Source organism: Bufo bufo, chromosome 1 (assembly GCF_905171765.1).
Source record: "Bufo bufo chromosome 1, aBufBuf1.1, whole genome shotgun sequence".
Lineage (NCBI taxonomy): Eukaryota > Metazoa > Chordata > Amphibia > Anura > Bufonidae > Bufo > Bufo bufo.
Window position 1 is genome coordinate 551,192,866 of NC_053389.1, and position 24,120 is coordinate 551,216,985.

The 24,120-nt window shown below is 46.1% G+C and overlaps 1 protein-coding gene across 5 annotated transcripts in view; it reads left to right on the plus strand.

Moving 5' to 3' along the window:
- Positions 1-11,298: 11,298 nt before the first annotated feature.
- Positions 11,299-24,120, plus strand: part of KMT2E (lysine methyltransferase 2E (inactive)) — a 123,580-nt gene continuing 110,758 nt past the window's right edge. For all 5 annotated transcript variants that reach the window (XM_040412573.1, XM_040412582.1, XM_040412597.1 and 2 more), the window contains exon 1: positions 11,299-13,712. The gene's annotated coding sequence lies outside the window, so the exon portion shown is untranslated. The remainder of the gene's footprint in view (positions 13,713-24,120) is intronic.

Below are 24,120 nucleotides of genomic sequence, written 5' to 3' on the forward strand. Positions count from 1 at the left end.
CCCCAGAAAGGAAGAAATGATATTCCAAACTCTATTATACTTCCTGGCTGTTGTAGTTTTCCTACTGCCTAGAAGGGTGGAAACAACTTTGTTAGAAAGCCCTCTCCTTAACCAGATGTCCCTGTCAAACTCCATACTGCCAATTGAAGAATCCCCGGATTGGGATGCCATACGGGGCCCTGGGAAAGGAGGTCCTCCCTTGGAGGTATCACCCAGGGGGGGGGGGCTTCTCTGAAGGACGGCCCCGCGCATGCGCGCTTAGACGCGCGGGCGCCATTTTGGAACTGGGCATGTCGGCTGAAGAGCGTGGGGAGCCGCCTGAACACGGCCACAGTGGCTCCCCGCAGGACCAGTCGCGAGTGCGGGCACAGGCAGACTTGTGGGGAGCGGCTTCCGGCACGGCCACAGAACTACCGCTCCCCAGGGATAGTTCTTCCCACGGCATAGCCACAGCGTTGGTGCTTCTTCCGAGGTATGTCGTGCAGTACTACTGCTGCTACTCAGGAACTCCCATCCGGAGGACAGGAAACCTGAACTGGTGTTAGGTGGAGGTGTGTCCTTTTTATCTTCTCAGGTTTCCTGTCCTGATGGGAGGTCCCGAGTCGCACTGGGTGCCGTCATGGGTGAGGGGGAAAAATAAATCACTTATTTATGAACAAGTTCCTTCAGCGTGGCCCCTGAACCAGAAGATGCATACTTACCTGCTCCATTCCACCCTGCCCCCGCTACCTTCCTGCTCCATGCCACCCTGCCCCCATCTTCCGGTTCCTGCACTTTTACACCTGTCTGTGCATGACCATGGACACATACACCGCTCCAGTCAATGACTGGCTGCAGCAGTGACACGCTGCTTGTGGCCACATCACCGCTGAAGCCAGTGATTGGCTGCAGAGGTACATGTGACCATGGCCATGCACTGACAGGTGTAATCAGTGCTGAAGCAGGTAAGTATAACTCTCCGGTTTAAGGGGCCATGCTGCAAGAACATGTTAAAAATTCATTTTTACTGGGAAATCCCTTTAATCCAGGGTGGATTAGCCATAGCTCTCACAGGGAAACTTCCCAGGGGGCTGCCTGGGACCTCCTCACGGCCAGCCAGTGAGAGTTTTTGGGGATGTATTTTGTGCTCATGGGGGCAGTATTGTATGATGAACTGTGGGGTGGTATAATGTGCCACAATATGGTATTGCTGGCCCGGACTTCCATCAATTTGTACCCGACTACAAAACGGGGCCACTGTTAGTATTTTTCCAGGGCCAGCAGCGAGATATTCAGGTCAATTATTGTAAACACATCTTCATAGACACTCACTCATGATAACTGGCGGTATAATCGTGCCGCACATCTGTGTGATCAGGGATGTGCTACTGATAGTCAATGTAACTAAATGAAGGAGGAATGACTGATAGCGATCATTCTTCCCCAGTCACTTTACATCGGCCTGTGTACATTGCGGCCCCTTGAAATAGAGCCATGTGACAATGCGGCCCTGAGACCAAAAAAGGTTGTGCACCCCTGCTCTAGGGTAAGCCTATGGCATTTTTAATGCGGCAACAGCTGTAATCCCATGATTATTGAAAAGAAGGAAAAAAAAAAAAAAAAGGAAAATCAGACATCATATGGATCCAGAGATCTCTCCATTTATTGCTCTGCTAGATTTATATCACGTTGACAGCTCAGGGGGAGGGTATTTTCAGCTGCAGCAAAGGGGGCGTATCTCTGCTCTCCCCATCACAGCTCAGGAGGCAGTTGAAGGATGAAACTGAGCATGTGCGGCCATCTCAGTGAGCAGGGCAAAGAAATAAGAACAAAGAGCAGGTGGTGGTATACAGATACATTTTATTGAATAACTCAATGGTTTATGCAAAATTTTTGAATTACATGCAAATACAAAAGTATTCAGATCCAGGTGCTGGTTTGAAAGATCACCCCTTGCTAAATGAAGAAAGTTAGACTTACATTTAAAAGGGTTTCTGGTCTTACACAAAATGTAATTGTTTTATAATAAAAGACATGCAAGTTTAGTATATGTTTCCACTCCTAACCATTTCCTAGTTGTTTGCAGTCAGTGGATGAACACTTGATGGTATCCAAAGGCTGAAAACCTGAATAGACCTAAGAACGCTCTCAGCTAAAAGTGGAAATTGTATCTAGCCTAAACAACTCTTTGTGAATTAATCAGCCTGGACTGAAAACCAATAAACCGCAACATTTTAACCACTTAAGTTCAATGTATCTGCAAGGGGGTGGGTGGGTCAATAATATAGTGATCCCTCAGGATACAATATTTTCTACATACAATGGTCTTTTCTGACCCATCATAAGTTAAAACTGGACTCGACATACAATGCTATTCCTAACTGTTATATGCAAGGACTTGTTTTATCCATCTTAGGCCTCCTGCACAAACGTGTGCGGCCCGCAATGCACGAACACCGACCGTGGGTCAGCCGCAGCGGAACCATTCACTTTAATGGGTCTGCAATCCTTCCATTCCGCAAAAAGAGAGGAAATGTTCAATCTTTTTGCGGAACTGAAGTACGGGACAAAACCCCATGGAAGCACTCCGTAGTGTTTCCATACCATTACGCATCCGTGATGCACACGGAACGGTGCCCGTGTATTGCGGACACGCAATACGGCAACAGGACACCTACGGTTGTGTGCAGGAGGCCTTAGTTCTCTGCTTATATGCTCAGGCCCCTCACACTGATTCTATTTACCTGGCTCCCCACACACTAATTAAAACATCTGGTTTCGGGGCGGGGTCAGCGAAAAGCAGGCAGTGACGGGGACTAGGTTCCCTAGCGTCACCTGCGATGCTAGGGAGGCTCGTCCCCCGTCTGCCATTGGCTGCCGCCCAATCGGATGTTTTCATCTGCGCACAGGGAGAAGCAGCAGCGGCCGTGCAGTGACCAGGAGCGACGCAGGAAGCCAAGTAGAATCAGTGTGAGGGGCCCAGGCATTTCCAGGCTCTGATAACTCCTTTAAGTTACAATATACTGTATATACTTGTCTACTCCACCTGCCAATGGTCCAATCCTTCCTAGTACTGCAGCAGTGACTTCAACTTCTTGATGATCTGGCCATATAAGAAACACTAGCCTCAGTATTGGCTGGAGCAGTCACATGACATATACAGCTATATCACTGCTGCAACCATGTAGACAAACCAAAGTGCGGACTGAAAGCCCTGGAAACAAAAGGGTTGTGTCACTTCAGAAAATGGCATCTATCATGTAGACAAAGTTAATACAAGGCACTTACTAATATATTGCGATTATTCATATTTTTCATCAGTTTGCTTTTGGCATCCGTATGTCCATTCTGAAAATTATAGATCATGTCCTACACTTGACTTGCAAAATAAGGATCGCAAACGGACCACATGTGTATTTTGCCTTAGCCTCCATAACAAGGACACTGCTGGAGGGTCATCTGAAATGACCAGTCCATTAGTAATCTCCAACAACCCCACCATTGGAAACCATGTGCTAGTTTTCGGGATGTTTGGCAACTGTGATCCGGACTGGCCTCTGGTGATTTTGAGCTTACGGACTGACAGCTATAGTGTTAAACATTCTCCTTCTATTACATCATGAACAGCAGGTTACAATTGTAATACTGGCATATACCTAAATCTAGGAGTGGGCGATATAAACTATATAAATTCTCTATATCGCCCTATCACGATAGAGGACCACAGAGCGGTAGTGAATTGAAGAAGCTTCTCACTCACCTCACCAAGGCCTCCTAACTCAACACCACGCTTCACTGGCCAGAGCCTTGCGTGCACAGTCAGTGCACTGGCTGGCGCTGTGTGACACATCAGGTCCCTCCCAGTGCATGGTGGGAAGAAGACGCGTCTCCATCAGCCAGCCGCGTACCCTGCAGGAAAGGTTAATATATTAGCAGGGGCCCATATCTACCCGAGGGTGTTGGGTTGGAGGATGGCTATGGCATGGGGCTGATGGCGTTGGCTGGGGGACATGGATGATGGCAAAGGTTTGTAATTTGTATTAGGGATCTACCGATATTATCGGCCGATATTCAGGATTTTGACAGTTATCGGTATCGGCATCTATTTTGCCGATATACCGATAACGTATTGGGAACACAGAACGCACTGCTCTCAGCGCTCTCCGTGTTCCCTCAGCAGCACATAGAAGGAAGCAGTGTCTCCCTCCCCCTGTGCTGCTGCCAATTAGAGGAGAGAGGACAAAAGAAGGGGAGGGGCTGTGGCCACCGCTCCGCCAATGAAGATAAGTCTTTCATTAAATCATATACAGGAAGCGGGAGCTGGCTGCAGAATCACATAGCCGGCTCCCGACCTCTATGAGCGGCAGCTGCGATCTGCGGTAGTTAACCCCTTATGTGCCGCTGATCGCAGCTACCGCTCATAGAGGTCGGGAGCCGACTATGTGATTCTGCAGCCAGCTCCCGCCTCCTGTATATGAATTAATGAGAGATTTCTCTTCATTGGTGGCGCAGTGCGCCCCCCCCACCCCTCCCAGTATTAAAAACATTGGTGGCGCAGTGCACCCCCCCCAGTATTAATCATTGGTGGCAGTGGCCACAGGCTCCCCTCTCCCCTGCTCCTCCGATCGGAGCCCCAGCTGTGTAATCCTGGGGCTCCGATGCTACTGAAGCCCTGGCTGCCATGTTCAGCTCCATGCTGCTGTGTGCACAAAGCACAGAGCAGCAGGGACAGTGTTAGAGATCTATCAGGGTGAATAGGACATGGGTTTTAGTCCCGAAGGGGGCTAAAAGTTAGTAAAAAATATAAAAGTATAAATGAAAAAGAAAGATTTACAAAAAAAATAAAAAATACACGTTAACAATAAACATTAATTTTCAGCAGATTTGTGTGGGATTTTTTTTTTTTTTTTTTTATGAAAATTCCCAGAATATCGGTATAAATTATCGGCTATCGGCCTAAAAGTTCAAATTATCGGTATCGGTCCTAAAAAAAAAATCAATATCGGTCGATCCCTAATTTGTATACATACAGAAGAAAATATATTGCAATATCGTTATCACACATAGTTTACATTATATCACGATATAGATTTTAGGCCATATCGCCCAGCCCTACCTGAATCCATCCAGAAAGTAAAAGACACTGCTTAGGCTACTTACACTCGCGTTTGGTGCGGATCCGTCTTGTATCTGCACAGACGGATCCGCACCAATAATGCAAACGCTTGTACATGTTAATAACGGATCAGTTTTCATTATTCATTAAAAAAAAAAAGTTCAAGTCAATACAGATACATCTTCACTTACATTGAAAGTCAATGAGGGACGGATCCGTTTTCAATTTCACCATATTGTGTCACTGAAAAACGGATCCGTCCCCATTGGCTTACATTGTAAGTCAGGACCGATCCGTTTGGCTTCGCCTAGTCAGGCGGTCACCAAAATGATGTAAGCTGCGTTTTAGTGACAGCCTAAAAAAACGCAACAAAGACCAAACGCAGCCAAATTGATGCATTCTGAACAGATCCTTATCCATTCAGAATGCATTGGGGCTTAACTGATCCGTTTTGGGCCACTTGTGAGAGCCCTGAAACAGATCTCACAAGCGGACCCAGAAACGCCAGTGTGAAAGTAGCCTTAGAAATCATGCAAGTGAGTGAGACAATTATATATGTAATACTTTACTTCCATGTGGTCTTCCTGAGGGCTACAACTTCTATCTTTCGATATCCTAATCTTAAAAAGGCAGGACCAGCTCTATTAAACCAAAACATACTGCCTTGGGGGGTTGATTCTGCTGATTAAAATAACTGTTGTGAAAATGAGTTGTGTCCAAATAGAGATGGGAGGGGGAAAAAAAACAAAAAACAAAACAAAACACCCAACACATTCTTTATGCAAAAGAGGGCTTCAGTGCACCAAGGTGCAGGTCCTAGCCCCTCAGCTATCCATGCTGGCCACTACCTCACTTGACTGACAGGATCATGCTTTCACATCCTTTAGCATGGCTGAAGCAGATGTACTCAACGTGCGCAGTTGCACCACTATTTGTGAGGTTCCTTTGTGAAAACAATATTCAAGAAAGAAAAACATTTAAAAAAACCTTACATCAATGTTATGTCTCTGCTCACAATTAAAGGGGCTGTCCGGGTTCAACATTTCTTTCTCCGATGCTTCCCCTTGCACGGCCAGTGTACCAGGCTTCACATAAGTATGCTAGGCAGAGACTTCTGCGTAGCCATGATGCCGTCACATAACTGGCACCACTGCTAGGCAGAAGCCTCCTAAAACAGTGAAGATGTAAACAAAAACAGACCTTGGGCAATGCACGGCAAGGGGGAGCATCGAAGCAAGTGAAATTCTCCACTCAGACATGCTAAAATTAGTGAACCATGACATTTTGGGGTGTAAAATGGATAATCTTGAGCTTCTAACGAACGGCCGTGTCCAAGACCATTGGAGAGGCTTTTATGACCGTCATTTGCAGTAGAAAGAGGAAGGTAAGCCATCACCCTGTGCACAAAGTACAACAGACCTACAGAAAAGATTTATAAAATCTTTACTGCACATTAAAATTTTTATGCTTGTTTTAACCTTTGTCAGTAGTGCAGATTTACAGATTCTACCAGTAATTTAAAGTGCTCAAACAAAGTTAGAAGTTTCCAAGTGAAAGAGCCTAAATGGATAGAATTTTTAAACCAGTGAAATAGAAATGTGGTAAAACCACATCATACAGGAATGTGTGTCAGCCTAGTTTGTCAACAGCAACCTGAGCCTGCATCTCAATTTTGAAGTGCAATTTAACAAAAGGCTGACCCACAATACACAAAAAAATAAATAAAAATACAATATGTTTGGCTCCTGCAGCTTCCATGTTTCACAGTACTGTACACTAGGGATCGACCAATATGGATTTTTTTTTAGGGCCGATACCGATAATCTATGAACTTTCAGGCCGATAATTTATACAGATATTCTGTGAATTTTCATTTTTGAAAAAAAAAAAAAATAATATATATAAAAATTTTTGTAAGCAAATCTGCTGAAAATGAATATCCCCTAAGGACTAGAACCCTTGTCCTATTCACCCTGATCGATCTCTATCAGGGTGAATAGGACTTCACACAGCAGCATTGAGCTTACCATGGCAGCCAGGGCTTCAATAGCGTCCTGGCTGCCATGGTAACCGATTGGAGCCCCAGGCTTACACTTCTGGGGGTCCGATCAGAAGCTGCCACTGAGGAGGAGGGGAAAGGGGACCCTGTGGCCACTGCCACCAATGATTAATACTGGGGGGGGGGGGGGGGGGGCACTGCGCCACCAATGTCTTTAATACTGGGGTTGGGGTGTGCACTGTGCCACCAATGTTTTAATACTGGGCTTGGGTGGTGGGGGTGCACTGCGCCACCAATGAAGATAACTCTCATTCATATACAGGAGACGGGAGCTGGCTGCAGAATCACATAGCCGGCTCCCGACCTCCATGAGCGTTAGCTGCAATCTGCGGCACCTGAGGGGTTAACTACCGCAGATCGCAGCTACTTGTCATAGAGGTAGAGAGCTGGCTATGTGATTCTGCAGCCAGCTCCCGCCTCCTGTATATGAATTAATGAGCGGTATCTTCATTGGTGGCACAGTGGCCACAGCCCCTCCCCTCCTCTTGTCCTCCCTCTCATTGGTGGCAGCAGCAGCACAGGGGGAGGGAGACACTGCTTCCTTCTCCCTTGTGCTGCTGAGGGAACACAGAGCGCTGTCAGCAGTGCGATCCTTGTTCCCCATACGTTATCGGTATATCGGCAAAATAGATGCAGATAACGTTCAAAATCCTGAATACTGGCAGATATCGGTAAAACCGATAATCGGTCGATCCCTACTGTACACATCTGCAGTATGTGGTTCTGAGACTCCTATGTCAGGAGGGCTGTCTGACAGCTCGTTCTGAAGTCCCTCGCTCTCCAAGTTGTTGCATACTTAGAATTTAGGAATACAGACCAACTATCCCTCAACATCTCCAGTCATGAGACTGTATTCCACATAAATTGACAGTTCTGGATCATATTTCCAGAGTTGTGCTGTTCCTTTATTATTCCTGCTAGAGCTGTGATGGCTAACCTACGGCACTCCAGCTGTGGTAAAACTACGACTCCCAAGAGGCACACTTGCTTGGCTGTTCTCAGAACTCCACCGAAATGAATGGAGCATGCCAGGAGTCAGTTTCACCATAGCTGGAGTGCCGGAGGTTAGCAATCACTGTACTAGAAGTTTTCACGCTCCGTGTGCAAATCCTGAGCATTGGTACAGGGAGGAGACGTTAGGGCAGTGATGGCAAACCTTTTAGAGACAGAGTGCCCAAACCGCAACCCAAAACCCACTTATTTATCGCAAAGTGCCAACACGACAATTTAACCTGAATACCAATGTAGTATATCTTCTATGTACTTTATCATTTAGCTATAATAGCCTGCCTACATTCAATGCACTGTCTGTGCCGTTAATAGTGCTCCCTGCGCTGTTGAACAGGAAAAGTCTAAGGCATATTGACGCACCATAGACATTTTCCAGGGTGCGGGTGCCCACAGAGAGGGCTCCGAGTGCCGCCTCTGGCACCCGTGCCATAGGTTCGCCACCACTGCGCTAGGGTTTCTCAATGGGCACCTCCTTCTCCCTGGCTGTGTCGCGATCCAATCACAGCGGAGAGCGTCACAGCCAGGGATGTTTTTCCTCCCTGACTGTGATTGGATCGCGTCACAGCCAGGGAGAAGGAGACGCCCATTGAGAAACCCTAGCGTCATCCTGTACCGATGCTCAGGATCTGCATACTGAGTGCGAGAAATTCAGGCGGGGCGATGTTCAATAAAATTTTTTTTTGTTTTAACAGATAAGGCAAGTTGTGGATTTTAAAGACTAAACTGTGGGGCTTTCCATTTCCCTTCACCAGTTAAATGAACATGTCCAAGCCAGGCAGGCATGTGGAGAGAGTTTGACCAACAGTCTGCCATCTTAGATAGATCGGTGGCAATATGGTCACCATAACTGTACTCTCACCTGATCTGACCGTTAGACTCAGAAATGCAGGAATCACACCGAGCAGTACAGTTGCAAAGCACATACAACACCCAAAAGTTTTGTGCAGCAACCCTAGCATACACTCTGGGTGTTGTAGGTTTACCTTAGCAATGACATTACCTGTGCATTTCACGCTGAAAGTCAGCTACATTGAACTGGAGAAGACTTCAAACTGGTTGCCAGACTTATTTCAAAAGTTCCCCAAAGCCCCTAAAGGTCTTCCAAAAAAACATTACCAAGTGTTCATGCCACTTCCGTCTGTTTATAGACCACAGCAGTGACATGCTTGCACATGGCAAGTGACCGCCTCAATGGTATATGGCAAGACTGCAAAGGACAGTAAGTGGCTGCAAAGGTTACACATCACTGCTGCAGTCGTGTAAACAGTCTGTAGCAGTAGAACTTGAGAAAAATCAGGGGATTAAGCAGAGTGTCCCATCTTTTGTTATTTTAACACATTTAGGCCTTATACGTCCATGAAAACAGTCAGTGTTTTGTCTGTGGACATTTCAATGAAGTGTCCATTTTTAGCCCTCTGTGTTTCATCTGTATACCACATGCACTGCTGAAAAGGAGATTTCCAAAATATCCCCTACCAAGGACTCAGACGGCCGTGTAAACCCATTGACTAGAACGACTCCACGATCTGGCAAATGAAAGGGCTTGTCCTATCTTTTGCAATACGGAGGCACGGATCGGAAACCCATGGAAACACTCAGAAGCGCTTCCGTGGGCTTCCGGGTCCTTGCTTCTGCACTGAAAAAAAGATATGGCAAAAGATAAGACATGGCCTATCTTGCAGATCATACCCATTCAAGTCAATGGGTCCACAGCACAGAGTTCACACGTTCGTCTGAATGATCCCCAAAAGTAAGGGAAAACTGATGACAGAAAGCAGATGCCATCCATGTTCTGTCAGTACGTTGCACAAACAGTTGAAAAAACACCTCTGTGTGAATACAAGCAAAAATGTGAATAAGCTCAGGGGCTTTCCAAAAACTTGAAATAATTTGGGCCACCGCTTTAAAAGCGCTATTCTCATCTTGGACGTTGATTGCATACTGCTAGGATATGCCATCAACGTCAGATAAGAGCAGGTCCCAGAGGTAAGACCCTCGCCCATCTACAGATCGGGGGGGCCCCCAGAAGCAAGGGAAAGCACGTTAAACATGCTTGCTGTTCATTCATTGCTTTGGGACTTCTGAAAATAGCCCTTTACACATTAGGGAAGAACTTATGCGTTTTAGGCTCCATTCACACGTCCGCAATTCTGTTCAGCATTTTGCAGAACTGAATTTTGGACCCATTGATTTCTATTGGGCCACACTATGTGCTGTCCGGATCCAGAAAAGGGGATCCGCACTTCCGTTCCCGAAAAAAAAAAAAAAATAGAACATGTCCTATTCTTCTCTGCAACTGCGGACAAGATTAGGTATTTTCTATTATAGTGCTGGCTATGTGTGGCCCGCGGAACGCACATTGCCGGTGCCCGTGTTTTGCGGATCCACAACACACATACGGATGTGTGAATGGACCCTTACGCTGATCTATGGTATTCCCCCGTTTCCTTCATATAAAATTATTTTTTTAAGTTGACATCTCTGGGGATTTTTTCCAGCAGGCTGTTCTGGCAAAGAACAGCCCACCGGAGGTCATGGGATTTGGCATTGGCAGATTCTACAGACCACCAAATCCCTATTGACTATAATGGAATCCTAACTCTTTCCGGCATAAATGCCGGGTTTCGGCAGGACAAAAACAGTTGTATGTAAGGGTTTTTGGTCCGGCTAACAGCAGGCATTTGTGCTGGATCATCTTGCCAGAGATGTGAACATGGCAGTTTGTGTACATTAAATAGAATATGTATTAAAAAGAAAAGTAAGGGTTCATGGACACAGCCAAAGCCATTTGTGAGGTCTGTAGAACATAGATACTGGCTATGTGCGCACCTGATTTATGGAACTAAACGTCCTGCCCTCAATAACAATCCTAGTCCATAAGGGTACTGTCACACTAGCGGCAGGACGAATCTGCCAGGCTGTTCACTCCGTCGGATCCATCACAGCACGGCAGTTCGCGGTGAGAGGCTGCTGGACTAAAAAGTCAGACATGCAGTACTTTTAGTCCTGCGGCCTTTCGCCGTGTCGGAGCGCCCCCCCCCCCAATTATAGTCAATGGGGACGGAGCGGCGGAAGGACGGATCTGACAGGGATCGGATCCGTCCTGCCGCTAGTGTGAAAGTAGCCTAATACGGACAATAAGCCTTGTTCTATTTTTTGTGAGTGATGCACAACGGACAGGCGGATGTGGAAAGCACATGGAGTGCTCGCCACATCTTTTTGGGGCCTGCATCCAACACGCAAAAAAAAAGTGGCTCAGATGTGCAGAAAAAGAACGGTCGTGTGCACGAGACCCAATTCTGAGACATTTTACCACATAAATACAAACCCATCAGTGAGAAGACTTCGGTTACGAATTCCACTACAGTGATTAAAAATAAACCCGTCCAACCGCACCAGGTTAATGTCACTTTAAAAAGGAAAGGTGACATTAGTCAGTCCCACAGTGTGCCATAGACATGCAGTTTCTGAACACATTTACACGATGTGCACAAGTATGCAGTAAAATGGTGAACTGTTGTCCAGACTGAATCACCCCCGGCAGAAACCTTATTCCTCCTTCCCTCCCCCACATCCGTCACTAACCACTTGACTCGCGGCCAAGTTCGATTACCAGGCAACCAGACCACGTGACCAACACCAGACGTGCAGCCAAAAGCATATTTCCCAAGCCGCCATATTGGTGTGACGCACTCACAAAATTTGCAATCCAAGAACAGGCGGTTGACAGAAGAGGAGACCTCGGGAGCGCGAATATTACTTTCTGTTGGAAAGAAAAGACGTGTCAGTATAGGCCGACGCTTAGAACGCAGCGGAGGACTACCCTCAGGCTCGTTGCTGCGTTGTTACATAATGGCGCCGAACTCTCCCTCTGCACCCGCTTCTCCCGGCAGCTCTATCCCCTCCCACCTGCTGCAGCATGATGTCACAGACAACCAATCGCGTCGAGGCCTTCGAGCGCCTCTCAAGCGCCCATTGGAGGTTTTCTATCAGCCCCGCCCACCGACAAACAACAGTAAAGTGACAGAATACTTACACGGCGCCATTATACAGCTACAAGGACAACGAGAAAAAAAACCGGAAAAAAAATATAAATAAACACATGAATATACGGAAAGGCACGGGTCTACAAGAACACAGTTTAATAACCACTCAACGCATACAATACTTGGCACGACCAATGTCCGTTCACAAGCCGTTTCTTTGTCACTCCGTAAGCGGTAGACCGGAGTAGAAGACATACTAGAAGCACACGCCGAGCAGCACGACTTTATTCGTCCGTCCGTCTCTCTCCATAGAGGCAGTGCAGTAGTCAGCCAGCTTTTATCAAGAGCTTCGCGGCTGCGCACTGTGGGAAAGCAGCCCCTGCTCCAGCTGCATGGAGACCCCGACGGCGTCTCTCCCTCAGCCAAGAACACCATGGTGATAAGAGCAGAGCTTGTGTAGGAACCGCCTCCATCTTCCCCAATTAGAGCAAGCATAGGACTAGCTTGAGACCTTGTATAGCCGTATACCCACCCATTTCCAGAGACATTCCTGTTGTCTCTCACACCCACCTTCTGCGGAGCTCACCCACGAAGAACAAAACTAAAACGAGCGCGCCGTCCGTTAGCTCTATACGAGCCATTGCTGTCTGTCACCACAAACATAAACTGACGTAAAACGACAGGCTGTGAACATTTATTCACACGAGTAACGCTTGCATAAACTGCATACTTCACTGTACACGACAACATGGCGGGTGTCGCTCAGTATCCCCGCAGCTGAAGAACCTTAGACATGCTGGCCGTGGTATTTACGCCCGAATCTCTCTCTCTCAACATGTCTACACCTTCCTTTCAGTCCATAACTCCACCTTCGTTGCAGGGACTTTTTTTTTTTTTTCTTCACCCCTCACCCACCCACACGAAATGCACGGGTTCGCCATTACATAACAGGGCACGGACGTTCACTTTCCCTATGCATTCCTAATGTGAAGAGGGCGTGCCGCTATGCAAGGGCAAGCTGGTGCCCACAAGTAAAATGGTGTGCGCTTTGGTGCACGCGTCGCCATTTTGCTTGTGGGCACGGACGCTGCTGGGGCCCTTCCACACCCGCAACAGTCTTGTATTGAGTCCGTGGCAGCAGGGTTAGGAAACCCCGTGCGAGCATCCGACGCCATTTTCCAGAGAGAGGCAGTGACATAGAGCCAGCGTAGGCTGAGACACGGGAGGAGCGGGGTTTGTACACATTGGAGCTGCAGTCAGCTTAGGCACTGCAAACACCTTTATACCTCTTTTCTCCGGCGGTCATTTCTAGATTTTTTCAGTCAGGGCAGCTCACCGTGCTTTCCATAGCTTTCAGTCAGTTCCGTACATCTTCCTAACGGTCCCCGGGGCTGCTTCTGACGTCGCTTTTCCTGTCACCCTTCAAGCTGCTGGGAGGGATCGCTTGTAGTAATAGGATTTAGGTCTCACGTTAGCGGCCATTAAGATCACCCTTTAGGGAGGGGGTGCATTTACGTTTTCCGTTTTCGGTGTCCTGTTTCCTGGCTTTGGCACGTTGGAGGTAAGTTATTGTGCGGCTTTTTGACGTTTTCTTCCACATGTCTGTGTTTGCAGCATGCTAATTGCAGGGCTCCAGCCCTGTGTGTGTGTGTGTGTAAATACTGAGGTGGGTGTGAAAAATCTCCCAGCCTGCTAGGAAAGGGTCAGGCTGGATTAATATGGCGGGGCTTCTGGTCCACATAGCTGGCTCTGGCAGAGATGGCAGGGGGGTGGGCAGCCTCAGTGCATTGCTTTCCTCTGGGTTTTCTTTCTGACTGAAGGATGCTCACCATTAACCCTTCTTGCCCCCTTTTCAGGCCTCTTGCTTTAACCTGCACATTGCTGTATTCCACTAGGTTTGTGGTAATAGTAATGCAGCTTCATCAATTGTTAATGTGGCAGAACCTGGTAATGAATGCAGATGTATAGGTACTGTGCGGTGTATACCGCGTCTGCTTCTCTATATCTGATCTATCTTTTAGCAGTTGGTGTATACAGCGTCTATCTATGGCTGCCTGCTTCTCTGTATCTGATCTATCTTTTAGCAGATGTATTGGACACCCTTCTGGTACTGTGCGGTGTATACAGCGTCTATCTATGGCCGTCTGCTTCTCTGTATCTGATCTATCTTTTAGGTTGCGCTTATAGTTGAGCGGAGGAAGTCCTTGAACCTATCTGCAGAATTGAGTGATCCTGGCGTGAATATGGCAGACCGATTCGGTGGCGTGCGTGTGCTAAAGGGGGAAAAAATAAAATAATAAATCCTGGGGATGGCTGGTGTGTGTGTATATCCTCTCACACCCTCTGCAAAGCTGTAGGTCTTCCCAGGGCTTTCTGCTCACAGGCTTCAGACATGGATGGGGGAGGAACAAGCGACCCTTTGCAGGACAGGCCAGCTCAGACACAACACCAGCACACAAAGGACGGGGGCACCATGCTTCCCTGCTAGGAGATGCCGTCCGCACACGGGCTGAGGGCATATGTACATAGTATGATGTGCGTGTGCCCCTCCTCTGTCATGCGGAATATGTTGTCCTTCCCATATGTGCATTGGGAACGTCCGTCGGGTTGTTTCCTGGGATAACTTGGTTTTCCCTCAAATAATACTGACTGGAGGATCCTTTCCACCCACTGGTCTTGTCAGTACAAGAGACCTGGGTAAGAAACGAGGAGCGGTTTTACTTACGGGGTGACAGTGATCATTTGTTGTTGGTATGTCCCTCTTTTGTCCTTTTTGGAGAGGCTAAAAATGGCGGCCTCGGGCTGCTGTTGTAATCTAATCACCTCGGGTTCTCTGCACCCCATGCAGTATGTATGTCTGCAGCACACACATGTGTTTAAGGAGAGTTTTCTGCAAATAATGCCTTTATTGCTGTAGCTCTGACGCGCGATGGCCTTGTGTGCTATTAGCGGATTTAAAGGGCCGGAAGGGAATTGATTTCTGTGTAATTTACCTAGAACTAGCCCTTTTGGTCGGGGAACAGCTGGCTTAACCCTAGAACTAGCTGCTTCAACCTGGAATTGAAGCTTAGCAGGATTGCTGTAGAGGCAAGGGGGCGGTGATGAGGGAGTGTATATACTCCTGTGTATATTGTCTTCCTGCTCTGCTTTAACCCCTTCTCGTCTGGAGGACATTGCACAGTGCTTTGCCGCCCTTATGTAATATCCCTAGGATTGGTGTTTACACGCCTCACTTCCTGATATTCTTTGTTTTTGTTGGTGTGAAGCTTCTTAATTTATAGTCACAGAATTTCAGCATCAGAGACCTTTATTTAAAGGGTTTGTCTCACTTCAGCAAATGGCATTTATCATGTAGAGAAAGTTACTACAAGGCACTTTCTAATGCATTGTGATTGTCCATATTGCTTCCTTTGCTGGCTTGATTAATTTTTTTCCATCAAATGACATCCGAGGGTTACGACCACCTCAATCCAGCAGTGGTGGTCATGCTTGTACACTATAGCAAAAAGAGATGAGATGCCCCCTCTGGTGGCTGGGATCTTGGGAACGCACACAGGCACGCTCCCATCCTGGTATCTGTTCTGCAGTGGTAGTCATAACCCCTGGATACGAGCAGTGTATAATGCAAAGGAAGTAATATAGACAATCGCCATACATTAGTAAGTGCCTTGTATTACCTTTTTGTGTACATGATAAATGTCACTTGCTGAAGTGAGACATCCCCTTTAAGGGTACTTTCACACTAGCGTTGTTAGAATCCATCAGGCAGTTCCGTTTTTCAAAGATCAAAAGAGAAACCCGCTCCTCCTATATCCCGGCGCATGCGCAGACCGGAAAACCAGAACCGGCGATGCTATTTCCGGAACACTTGGTACTGGATCCGACATTAATACATCTCTATGGAAATTAATGGCGGATCTGGCAAGTGCGGTATTGTTCCCGGATTTTGTCTGGTTAAATATCGTACAAGGGACGGAATGGTAGACATCCTGATGCATACTGAACGGATTGCTTTCCATTCAGAATACATTAGGACAAAACTGATGTTTTTTTTTTTTCTGGTATTGAGACCCTTTACCAGATTTCAATACCGGAAAAGAATAACGCTAGTGTGAAAGTACACTAAGGCCCCTTTCACACGGGTGAGAATTCCGCGTAGGTGCAATGCGTGAGGTGAACGCATTGCACCCGCACTGAATCTGGACCTATTCACTTCAATGGGGCTGTGCAGATGAGCGGTGATTTTCACGCATCACTTGTGCGTTGCATGAAAATCACAGCGTGTTCTATATTCTGCGTTTTTCATGCAACACAGGCCCCATAGAAATTAATGGGGCTGTGTGAAAATCGCAAGCATCCGCAAGCAAGTGCGGATGCAATGTGATTTTCACGCATGGTTGCTAGGAGATGATGTTAGTAAATTGATTAGTCAATGCACTTTATTTTCATTCAGCAGGACCTGCACTGGCGTTACCGCACTCAACACGGTACGTCATTAAAGGTCCTTTGGCAGGTCCTCGAAGAAGAAAGACTATCCTGGCTGAGCGAACAAGTAGACGAGGTGAGTTATGTTTTTTTATTTTTTAACCCCTCAAGCCACATTTTACTAAGCATTTTGTATTAAAGGGATTCTGTCATGACATTTTAGGCCTATAACCTAAACATATGGCCAGGTCCGTCCAAATAGCATGAATCCGTAACGGTACTTATTAAATGTGCCTGTGGCTCTATTAGCACATAAAACAGGTTTTTATAACCTGTCATTCACCTACCTAAGGTGCCCAAGGGGACGTCACTTCATACTGGGTGCCCGGCTGCAGCCATCTCCGTCTGGTGCCCAGCGCCGCCTTCCCACTAGAAATCGCCGCCTTCCTCACCCCCGCCTCCGCAATCGTCCGGTCCCTCTGCCAGATCCCGCGCGTGCGCACTAGGCATAACCTGAGGGACCGAACGATTGCGGAGGCGGGGCTGAGGTGAGGAAGGCGGCGATTTCAACTGGGAAGGCGGCGCTGGGCACCAGACTGAGATGGCTGCAGCCGGGCACACTGTATGAAGCGACGTCCCCTTGGGCACCTTAGGTAGGTGAATGACAGGTTATAAAAACCTGTTTTATGTGCTAATAGAGCCACAGGCACATTTAATAAGTACCGTTTCGGATTCATGCTATTTGGACGGACCAGGCCATATGTTTAGGTTATAGGCCTGAAATGTCATGACAGAATCCCTTTAAGAATGCCATTATTTTCCTTTATAACCATGTTATAAGGGAAAATAAATCTACAGAACACCTAACCCAAACCCGAATTTCAGTGAAGAAGTTCATTCTTAGTACCACATTCAGTTTTTTATCACGTGTGTGCAAAACGCATTGCACCCGCGCGAAAAGAAACTGAACAACGCAATCGCAGTCAACTAGTGGGTTTCCCCCAATGCATCCGGAGCAAATCCGGGACGCCCGTCTGAAAGAGGTCAAAGTCTGAATAAAGCTCTGTTCACACTGTCTTTTTATATTGGTGTTCACCAGCTCCCTTTTTTATTTGCCTTTAAACTGGGTACTATAGTGCTGTAGGATATGCTATTCGTTTTGACAAGGGACATAGGAAACCTAACAAAACAAAATCTTCCAGTCCAACAAGCTAATTTGGTTTGATTTTAAGATGTGGATTTTAGAAAGTTCCCATGTGGCGTAAATCTGGCAGATTTGCTGCTGCGATTTTGTTGGCATGTTGTAGCATCAGTGAAGTGGATGAGATTTTCAAAAATCTCAACCACAGGTCGTGGAAAAACCCTCAGCATAAACTGACTTGTACTGTGGGTTTTCAGTCTGCAGCATATCGATTTCTGAAGACCCACTGTAGTTCCTTTAGTAATGTTGCCACTAAAACAAGCCCATTTCAGCCGTTCATTTATGGTGCCATATTTCAGAGAGACCCACTGCTGAATTTCCGTGGCTGAAATTCCGTTGTGGTCTCGCTATGTTACCTTTGTTTTCATGCTGTAAGTGACCATTCTAATCCTGGTTCTACACCAAACACTTCCTAAACCACTCCGGTGTGCTTAGGGTCATTGTCTTGTTGGCTCACGGATGTGGTACTTGTCATAGGGTATAGCCCAAGTTTTATCTTCTAAGTTAATAAACATTTTTTGTTTTCTTTTACCGTCCAGATACAGGCAGTGAAATATCATTGTCTTGTTGGCAGGTAAACCTTTGGCCCAGTCTGAGGTCCAGAGCACACTGGACCAGGTTTTCATTAAGAATATCTCTGTACTTCTCCGTTCATTTTTCCTCAACTTGGACCATTCTCTCTGTTCCAGCCGCAGAAAAACACCCGTAGCATGGTGCAGCTACCACCCTGCTTCACTATAGGGATGGTAATGGGCAATTCTTGGCTTCCTCCAAACATGACATTTCGGCCCCTTTCACACGAGCGTGATGGATTAGGTCCCGGTGCGTTCAGTGAAACTTGCACCATTTTGCAAGCAAGTTTTGTCTGCGATTGCATTCAGTTTCTTCCGCGTGGGTGAAATGCGTTTTTCACGCGCGTGATAAACTGAAGGTTTACAAACAACATCTCTTAGCAACCATCAGTGAAAAACGCATTGCATCCGCACTTGCTTCCGAATGCAGTGCGTTTTTCATTAAAGCTCCATTCACTTCTATGAGGCCAGGGCTGCGTCAAAAACGCTGAATATAAAACATGCTGCGTTTTTCACGCAACGTAGAACTGATGCGTGAGAAAAAAATAATAAACGCTCATGTACACAGACCTATTGAAATGAATGGGTCACGATTCAGTGCGAGTGCTATGCGTTCACGTCACGCATTGCACCCGCGTGGCAAAGTCGCTTGTGTGCAAGGGGCCTTAGAATTGAGGCCAAAAAGTTCAATCTTGGTTTGATCACACCAGAGAACATGGTTTCTCACAGTCTGACAGTCTTTTAAGTGTTTTTCTTTTTCGGCAAACTTTCAAGTGTCTTTTTACTGAGAAGAGGCTTCTTTCTGGCCACTCTACCATAAAACCCAGGTTGGTGGAATGCTGCAGGGATAGTTGACTTTCGGAAAGTTTCTCCCACCTGCACACGGGATCTTTTTAGCTCAGCCGTAGTGACCACTCTTCTCCTACCAAGGCCCTTTCCACCTCTTCTTCCATGTAATAATTATGTAGGTTACAGTGCTCTTGGTAACTTTCAATGCACCAGAATATTTTTTTTTATACTGTTCTCCAGTTCTGCGCCTCCACACAATCCAGTCTCTGAGAGCAGGCAATTATTTTCTCCTCATGATCTGGTTTTTGCTATGATAAGTCAGCTGTGAGACCTCACAGGGGTGCTTTCCAAATCAATTTGACTGAATTTACCACAGTCACTCCAATTAGGGTGTAGAAACATCTCAAAGATAATCAACAGAAATGTGAGGCCAATCAGAGCTAAATGTCCAGTGTCATTGCATAGGGCCTGAATACGTATGTCTAGGGGTAAGCGAATCGAGTTCGGATGAAACATCCAAAGTCAATGCGCATAAAATGGTGTATGGAGCAGGAGCCAATACATTCTAAGGCTACTTTCACACTGGCGTTTTGGCTTTCTGTTTGTGAGATCCGTTTAGGTCCAAAATGGATCAGTTTTGCCCTTAATGCATTCTGAATGCACAAGGATCTGATCAGAATGCATCAGTTTGGCTCCGTTCCATTCCGCTTTGGAGGCGGACGTTTTGGTGTCCGTCTGACAAAACTGAGCCAAAATGTAAGTCAATGGGGACGGATCCGTTTTCACTGACACAATATGACACAATAGAAAATTTATCCGTCCCCCATTGACTTTCAATGTTGTTCAAGACGGATACGTCTTGGCTATGTTAAAGATAATACAAACGGATCTGTTCTGAACAGATGTATACAGTTGTATTATCTGAACGGATGCGTTTGTGCAGATCCATGACGGATCAGCACCAAACGCGAGTGTGAAAGTAGTCTTAATACTGTACGGAGCTCCTGGCCACTCTACCACTCTGGTGGCCGGGACTATAGGAGCTCACATAGACTTGTGTGTGTGTGTGTTTTTTTTTTTTTTTATATATTGTGCAAGCATGACCACCACTGATGGATTGCAGGGTAGTCTGTAACCATGGAAACGAACAGTGTATAATGTGATGGAAAAATGAATCTAGCCAGCAGAGGAAGCAATATGGACAATAACAATAAATTAGTAACTGGCTTGTATTACCTTTCTCTACATGATAAATGCCACTTACTGAAGTGAGACAACTTCTCCAAATGTTTAAGGTTCAGGAGGGAAGTGTTCTCAATAAGATGCTAAACACAAGATGGGAGGGCAGGGCGGTAAGATCAGGAGCAACATCAGGAAATGTTATTTTACTAAAAGATTGGTTGAAGCTTGGAACAAACTTCCAGCAGATGTGGTTTCTGTGTTTGCTGTGGTTTCGCCGTACACATTAATGTTTGCCAGTCCCAGTTTAGTTTTTTTTCTGTCTAATGCCATTTCAGTTATCCAGGTGAGATCTTTGTAGGTGCCCTGTCACACTCTGGACATCTCCGGTTTCCGGACCTGTAATATGTCTATGTCCATAAGCATTGTTGAGAATAATCTGACGTCTGTTTTGATTGGTTAACAAAACCTCTTGCATTATGTCTTGTACTGCAATATGCTGTTATACAGGGGGTGCAGAATTATTAGGCAAGTTGTATTTTTGAGGATTAATTTTATTATTGAACAACAACCATGTTCTCAATGAACCCAAAAAACTCATTAATATAAAAGCTGAATATTTTTGGAAGTAGTTTTTAGTTTGTTTTTAGTTTTAGCTATTTTAGGGGGATATCTGTGTGTGCAGGTGACTATTACTGTGCATAATTATTAGGCAACTTAACAAAAAACAAATATATACCCATTTCAATTATTTATTTTTACCAGTGAAACCAATATAACATCTCAACATTCACAAATATACATTTCTGACATTCAAAAACAAAACAAAAACAAATCAGTGACCAATATAGCCACCTTTCTTTGCAAGGACACTCAAAAGCCTGCCATCCATGGATTCTGTCAGTGTTTTGATCTGTTCACCATCAACATTGCGTGCAGCAGCAACCACAGCCTCCCAGACACTGTTCAGAGAGGTGTACTGTTTTCCCTCCTTGTAAATCTCACATTTGATGATGGACCACGGGTTCTCAATGGGGTTCAGATCAGGTGAACAAGGAGGCCATGTCATTAGATTTTCTTCTTTTATACCCTTTCTTGCCAGCCACGCTGTGGAGTACTTGGACGCGTGTGATGGAGCATTGTCCTGCATGAAAATCATGTTTTTCTTGAAGGATGCAGACTTCTTCCTGTACCACTGCTTGAAGAAGGTGTCTTCCAGAAACTGGCAGTAGGACTGGGAGTTGAGCTTGACTCCATCCTCAACCCGAAAAGGCCCCACAAGCTCATCTTTGATGATACCAGCCCAAACCAGTACTCCACCTCCACCTTGCTGGCGTCTGAGTCGGACTGGAGCTCTCTGCCCTTTACCAATCCAGCCACGGGCCCATCCATCTGGCCAATCAAGACTCACTCTCATTTCATCAGTCCATAAAACCTTAGAAAAATCAGTCTTGAGATATTTCTTGGCCCAGTCTTGACGTTTCAGCTTGTGTGTCTTGTTCAGTGGTGGTCGTCTTTCAGCCTTTCTTACCTTGGCCATGTCTCTGAGTATTGCACACCTTGTGCTTTTGGGCACTCCAGTGATGTTGCAGCTCTGAAATATGGCCAAACTGGTGGCAAGTGGCATCTTGGCAGCTGCACGCTTGACTTTTCTCAGTTCATGGGCAGTTATTTTGCGCCTTGGTTTTTCCACACGCTTCTTGCGACCCTGTTGACTATTTTGAATGAAACGCTTGATTGTTCGATGATCACGCTTCAGAAGCTTTGCAATTTTAAGAGTGCTGCATCCCTCTGCAAGATATCTCACTATTTTTGACTTTTCTAAGCCTGTCAAGTCCTTCTTTTGACCCATTTTGCCAAAGGAAAGGAAGTTGCCTAATAATTATGCACACCTAATATAGGGTGTTGATGTCATTAGACCACACCCCTTCTCATTACAGAGATGCACATCACCTAATATGCTTAATTGGCAGTAGGCTTTCGAGCCTATACAGCTTGGAGTAAGACAACATGCATAAAGAGGATGATGTGGTCAAAATACTCATTTGCCTAATAATTCTGCACGCAGTGTACATATTTACTGAATGAAGGTGCTTACTAGGCTGCTCTGATACCTCTAAACTGTGTAATGCCTTGTGAACAATGGTAGGTGTGTATGTCTTGTTAATCTAGTGGTTTGATTCTTCTAATTTGGGTCCTCAGCCAAACATTTAGGGTATGACTATACAGGAATGGGATCGCAACACCAGTTGCAAGAAATTCAGCAGTGTTGGCTTTCTTGCAACTGGCACGGAGATCCCATTAATTTCTACGGGATCACTGCTACTCTGCGATCCTGGCCACGAACAGTGTAGCTGTACCCTAACATATTTAAGAGTATATCTGTAAGGCCTCATGCACACGACCGTTGTTCGCGTCCGCATCTGAGCTGCAGTTTTTGTGGCTCGAGTGCGGACCCATTCACTTCAATGGGGCCGCAGAAGATGCGGACAGCACTCAGTGTGTTGTCCACATCCGTTGCTCCGTTCCGTGACCTCGCTAAAAAAAAACAACATTGTCCTATTCTTGTCCGTGCTTTGCAGACAAGAATAGGCATTTATATTAAAGGCTGTCCGTGCCGTTCCGCAAATTGCGAAAAGCGCACGGACGCCATCTGTGTTTTGTGGATCCGCTACTTGCGGACCACAAAACACCACGGTCGTGTGCATGAGGCCTAAATATGGCGTGTTGGATGTTGCTGCAAGAGACTTATGTAGTCTGATGTACTAAAGTGATAAGCAATACAAGACAAAACCCTCGTCATATCCTGTGGTTTCTGAGATCTGACAGGCTTGCCCTTTTTCTCTCTCTGTAGTGAAGGATTAGACAGTCTAAGACATTGATGGTGGTCCTCCTGTGCAGGCCCTGTTGGGAGGCAGCTACATGGGGTGCAACCGCCTAAAGCCTCATTCACACGTCTGTGTCTATGCTCAAATCCGAGAGAAGGTGGTCAATGATGCATCCGTAAAGTATCTGTGTTGGGTCCGTGTGTCTGTTTTTTGCTGTCTGTGTGTCATCCGTGTTTCACTGACACTGCACAGCTTAAAAGTAATTTTCAAAGCTCTTTTTTTTTTTTTTTTTTTAATGATCCATGAAATATGGATGGCATCTGTGTTTTTCACTGACCCATAGATTATAATGGGCGTGATGGATCCGTGAACATAGACAAAATAGAGCATTCATCCGTGCTAAAACACATTAAAATAAATGGGGACATGTGCTGTATGTGGAGAACATGGACGTGTGAATGAGGCTTTACTCAGGATGATGATCAGAACAGACAGTACCACACAATTTTGTAGAGTGTTCTGCCCAGCCATAATGAACTGATGAGGGAATACTGTATTGTGTCCGGTTGACCGCCACTGTTTTATGAGTGCTGGCCATGTCGGAGGGTGTAGAAATGCAAAGGCAATGGTGAAGGCTGATGCACAGGTCAATGATCAGGAAAACTATTCATTCCCTATCAGTGCCTGCTCATGTAAACCACATTGACATGCAACAATCATCCCCTCTGTATAGTGATGAATGATTGCTACTGCAGTAGTTTATTCCATTATAGAGCATCCCCTTCCCGCCCAGCGTCGTGCCGGTACGCAACAATGAGTGCTGGCTGTTTTAAACAGCTGATACCCGGAGCAAATGTATGCAATCGATCGATAATGTTGATCTCGCACATTCACCTCCTCAGATCTGGAAGCTAAAATACCTGGGACCACACTCTTCTGGACTTTGAACAGCTCCCCCTAGCGGGGATCAGGGGA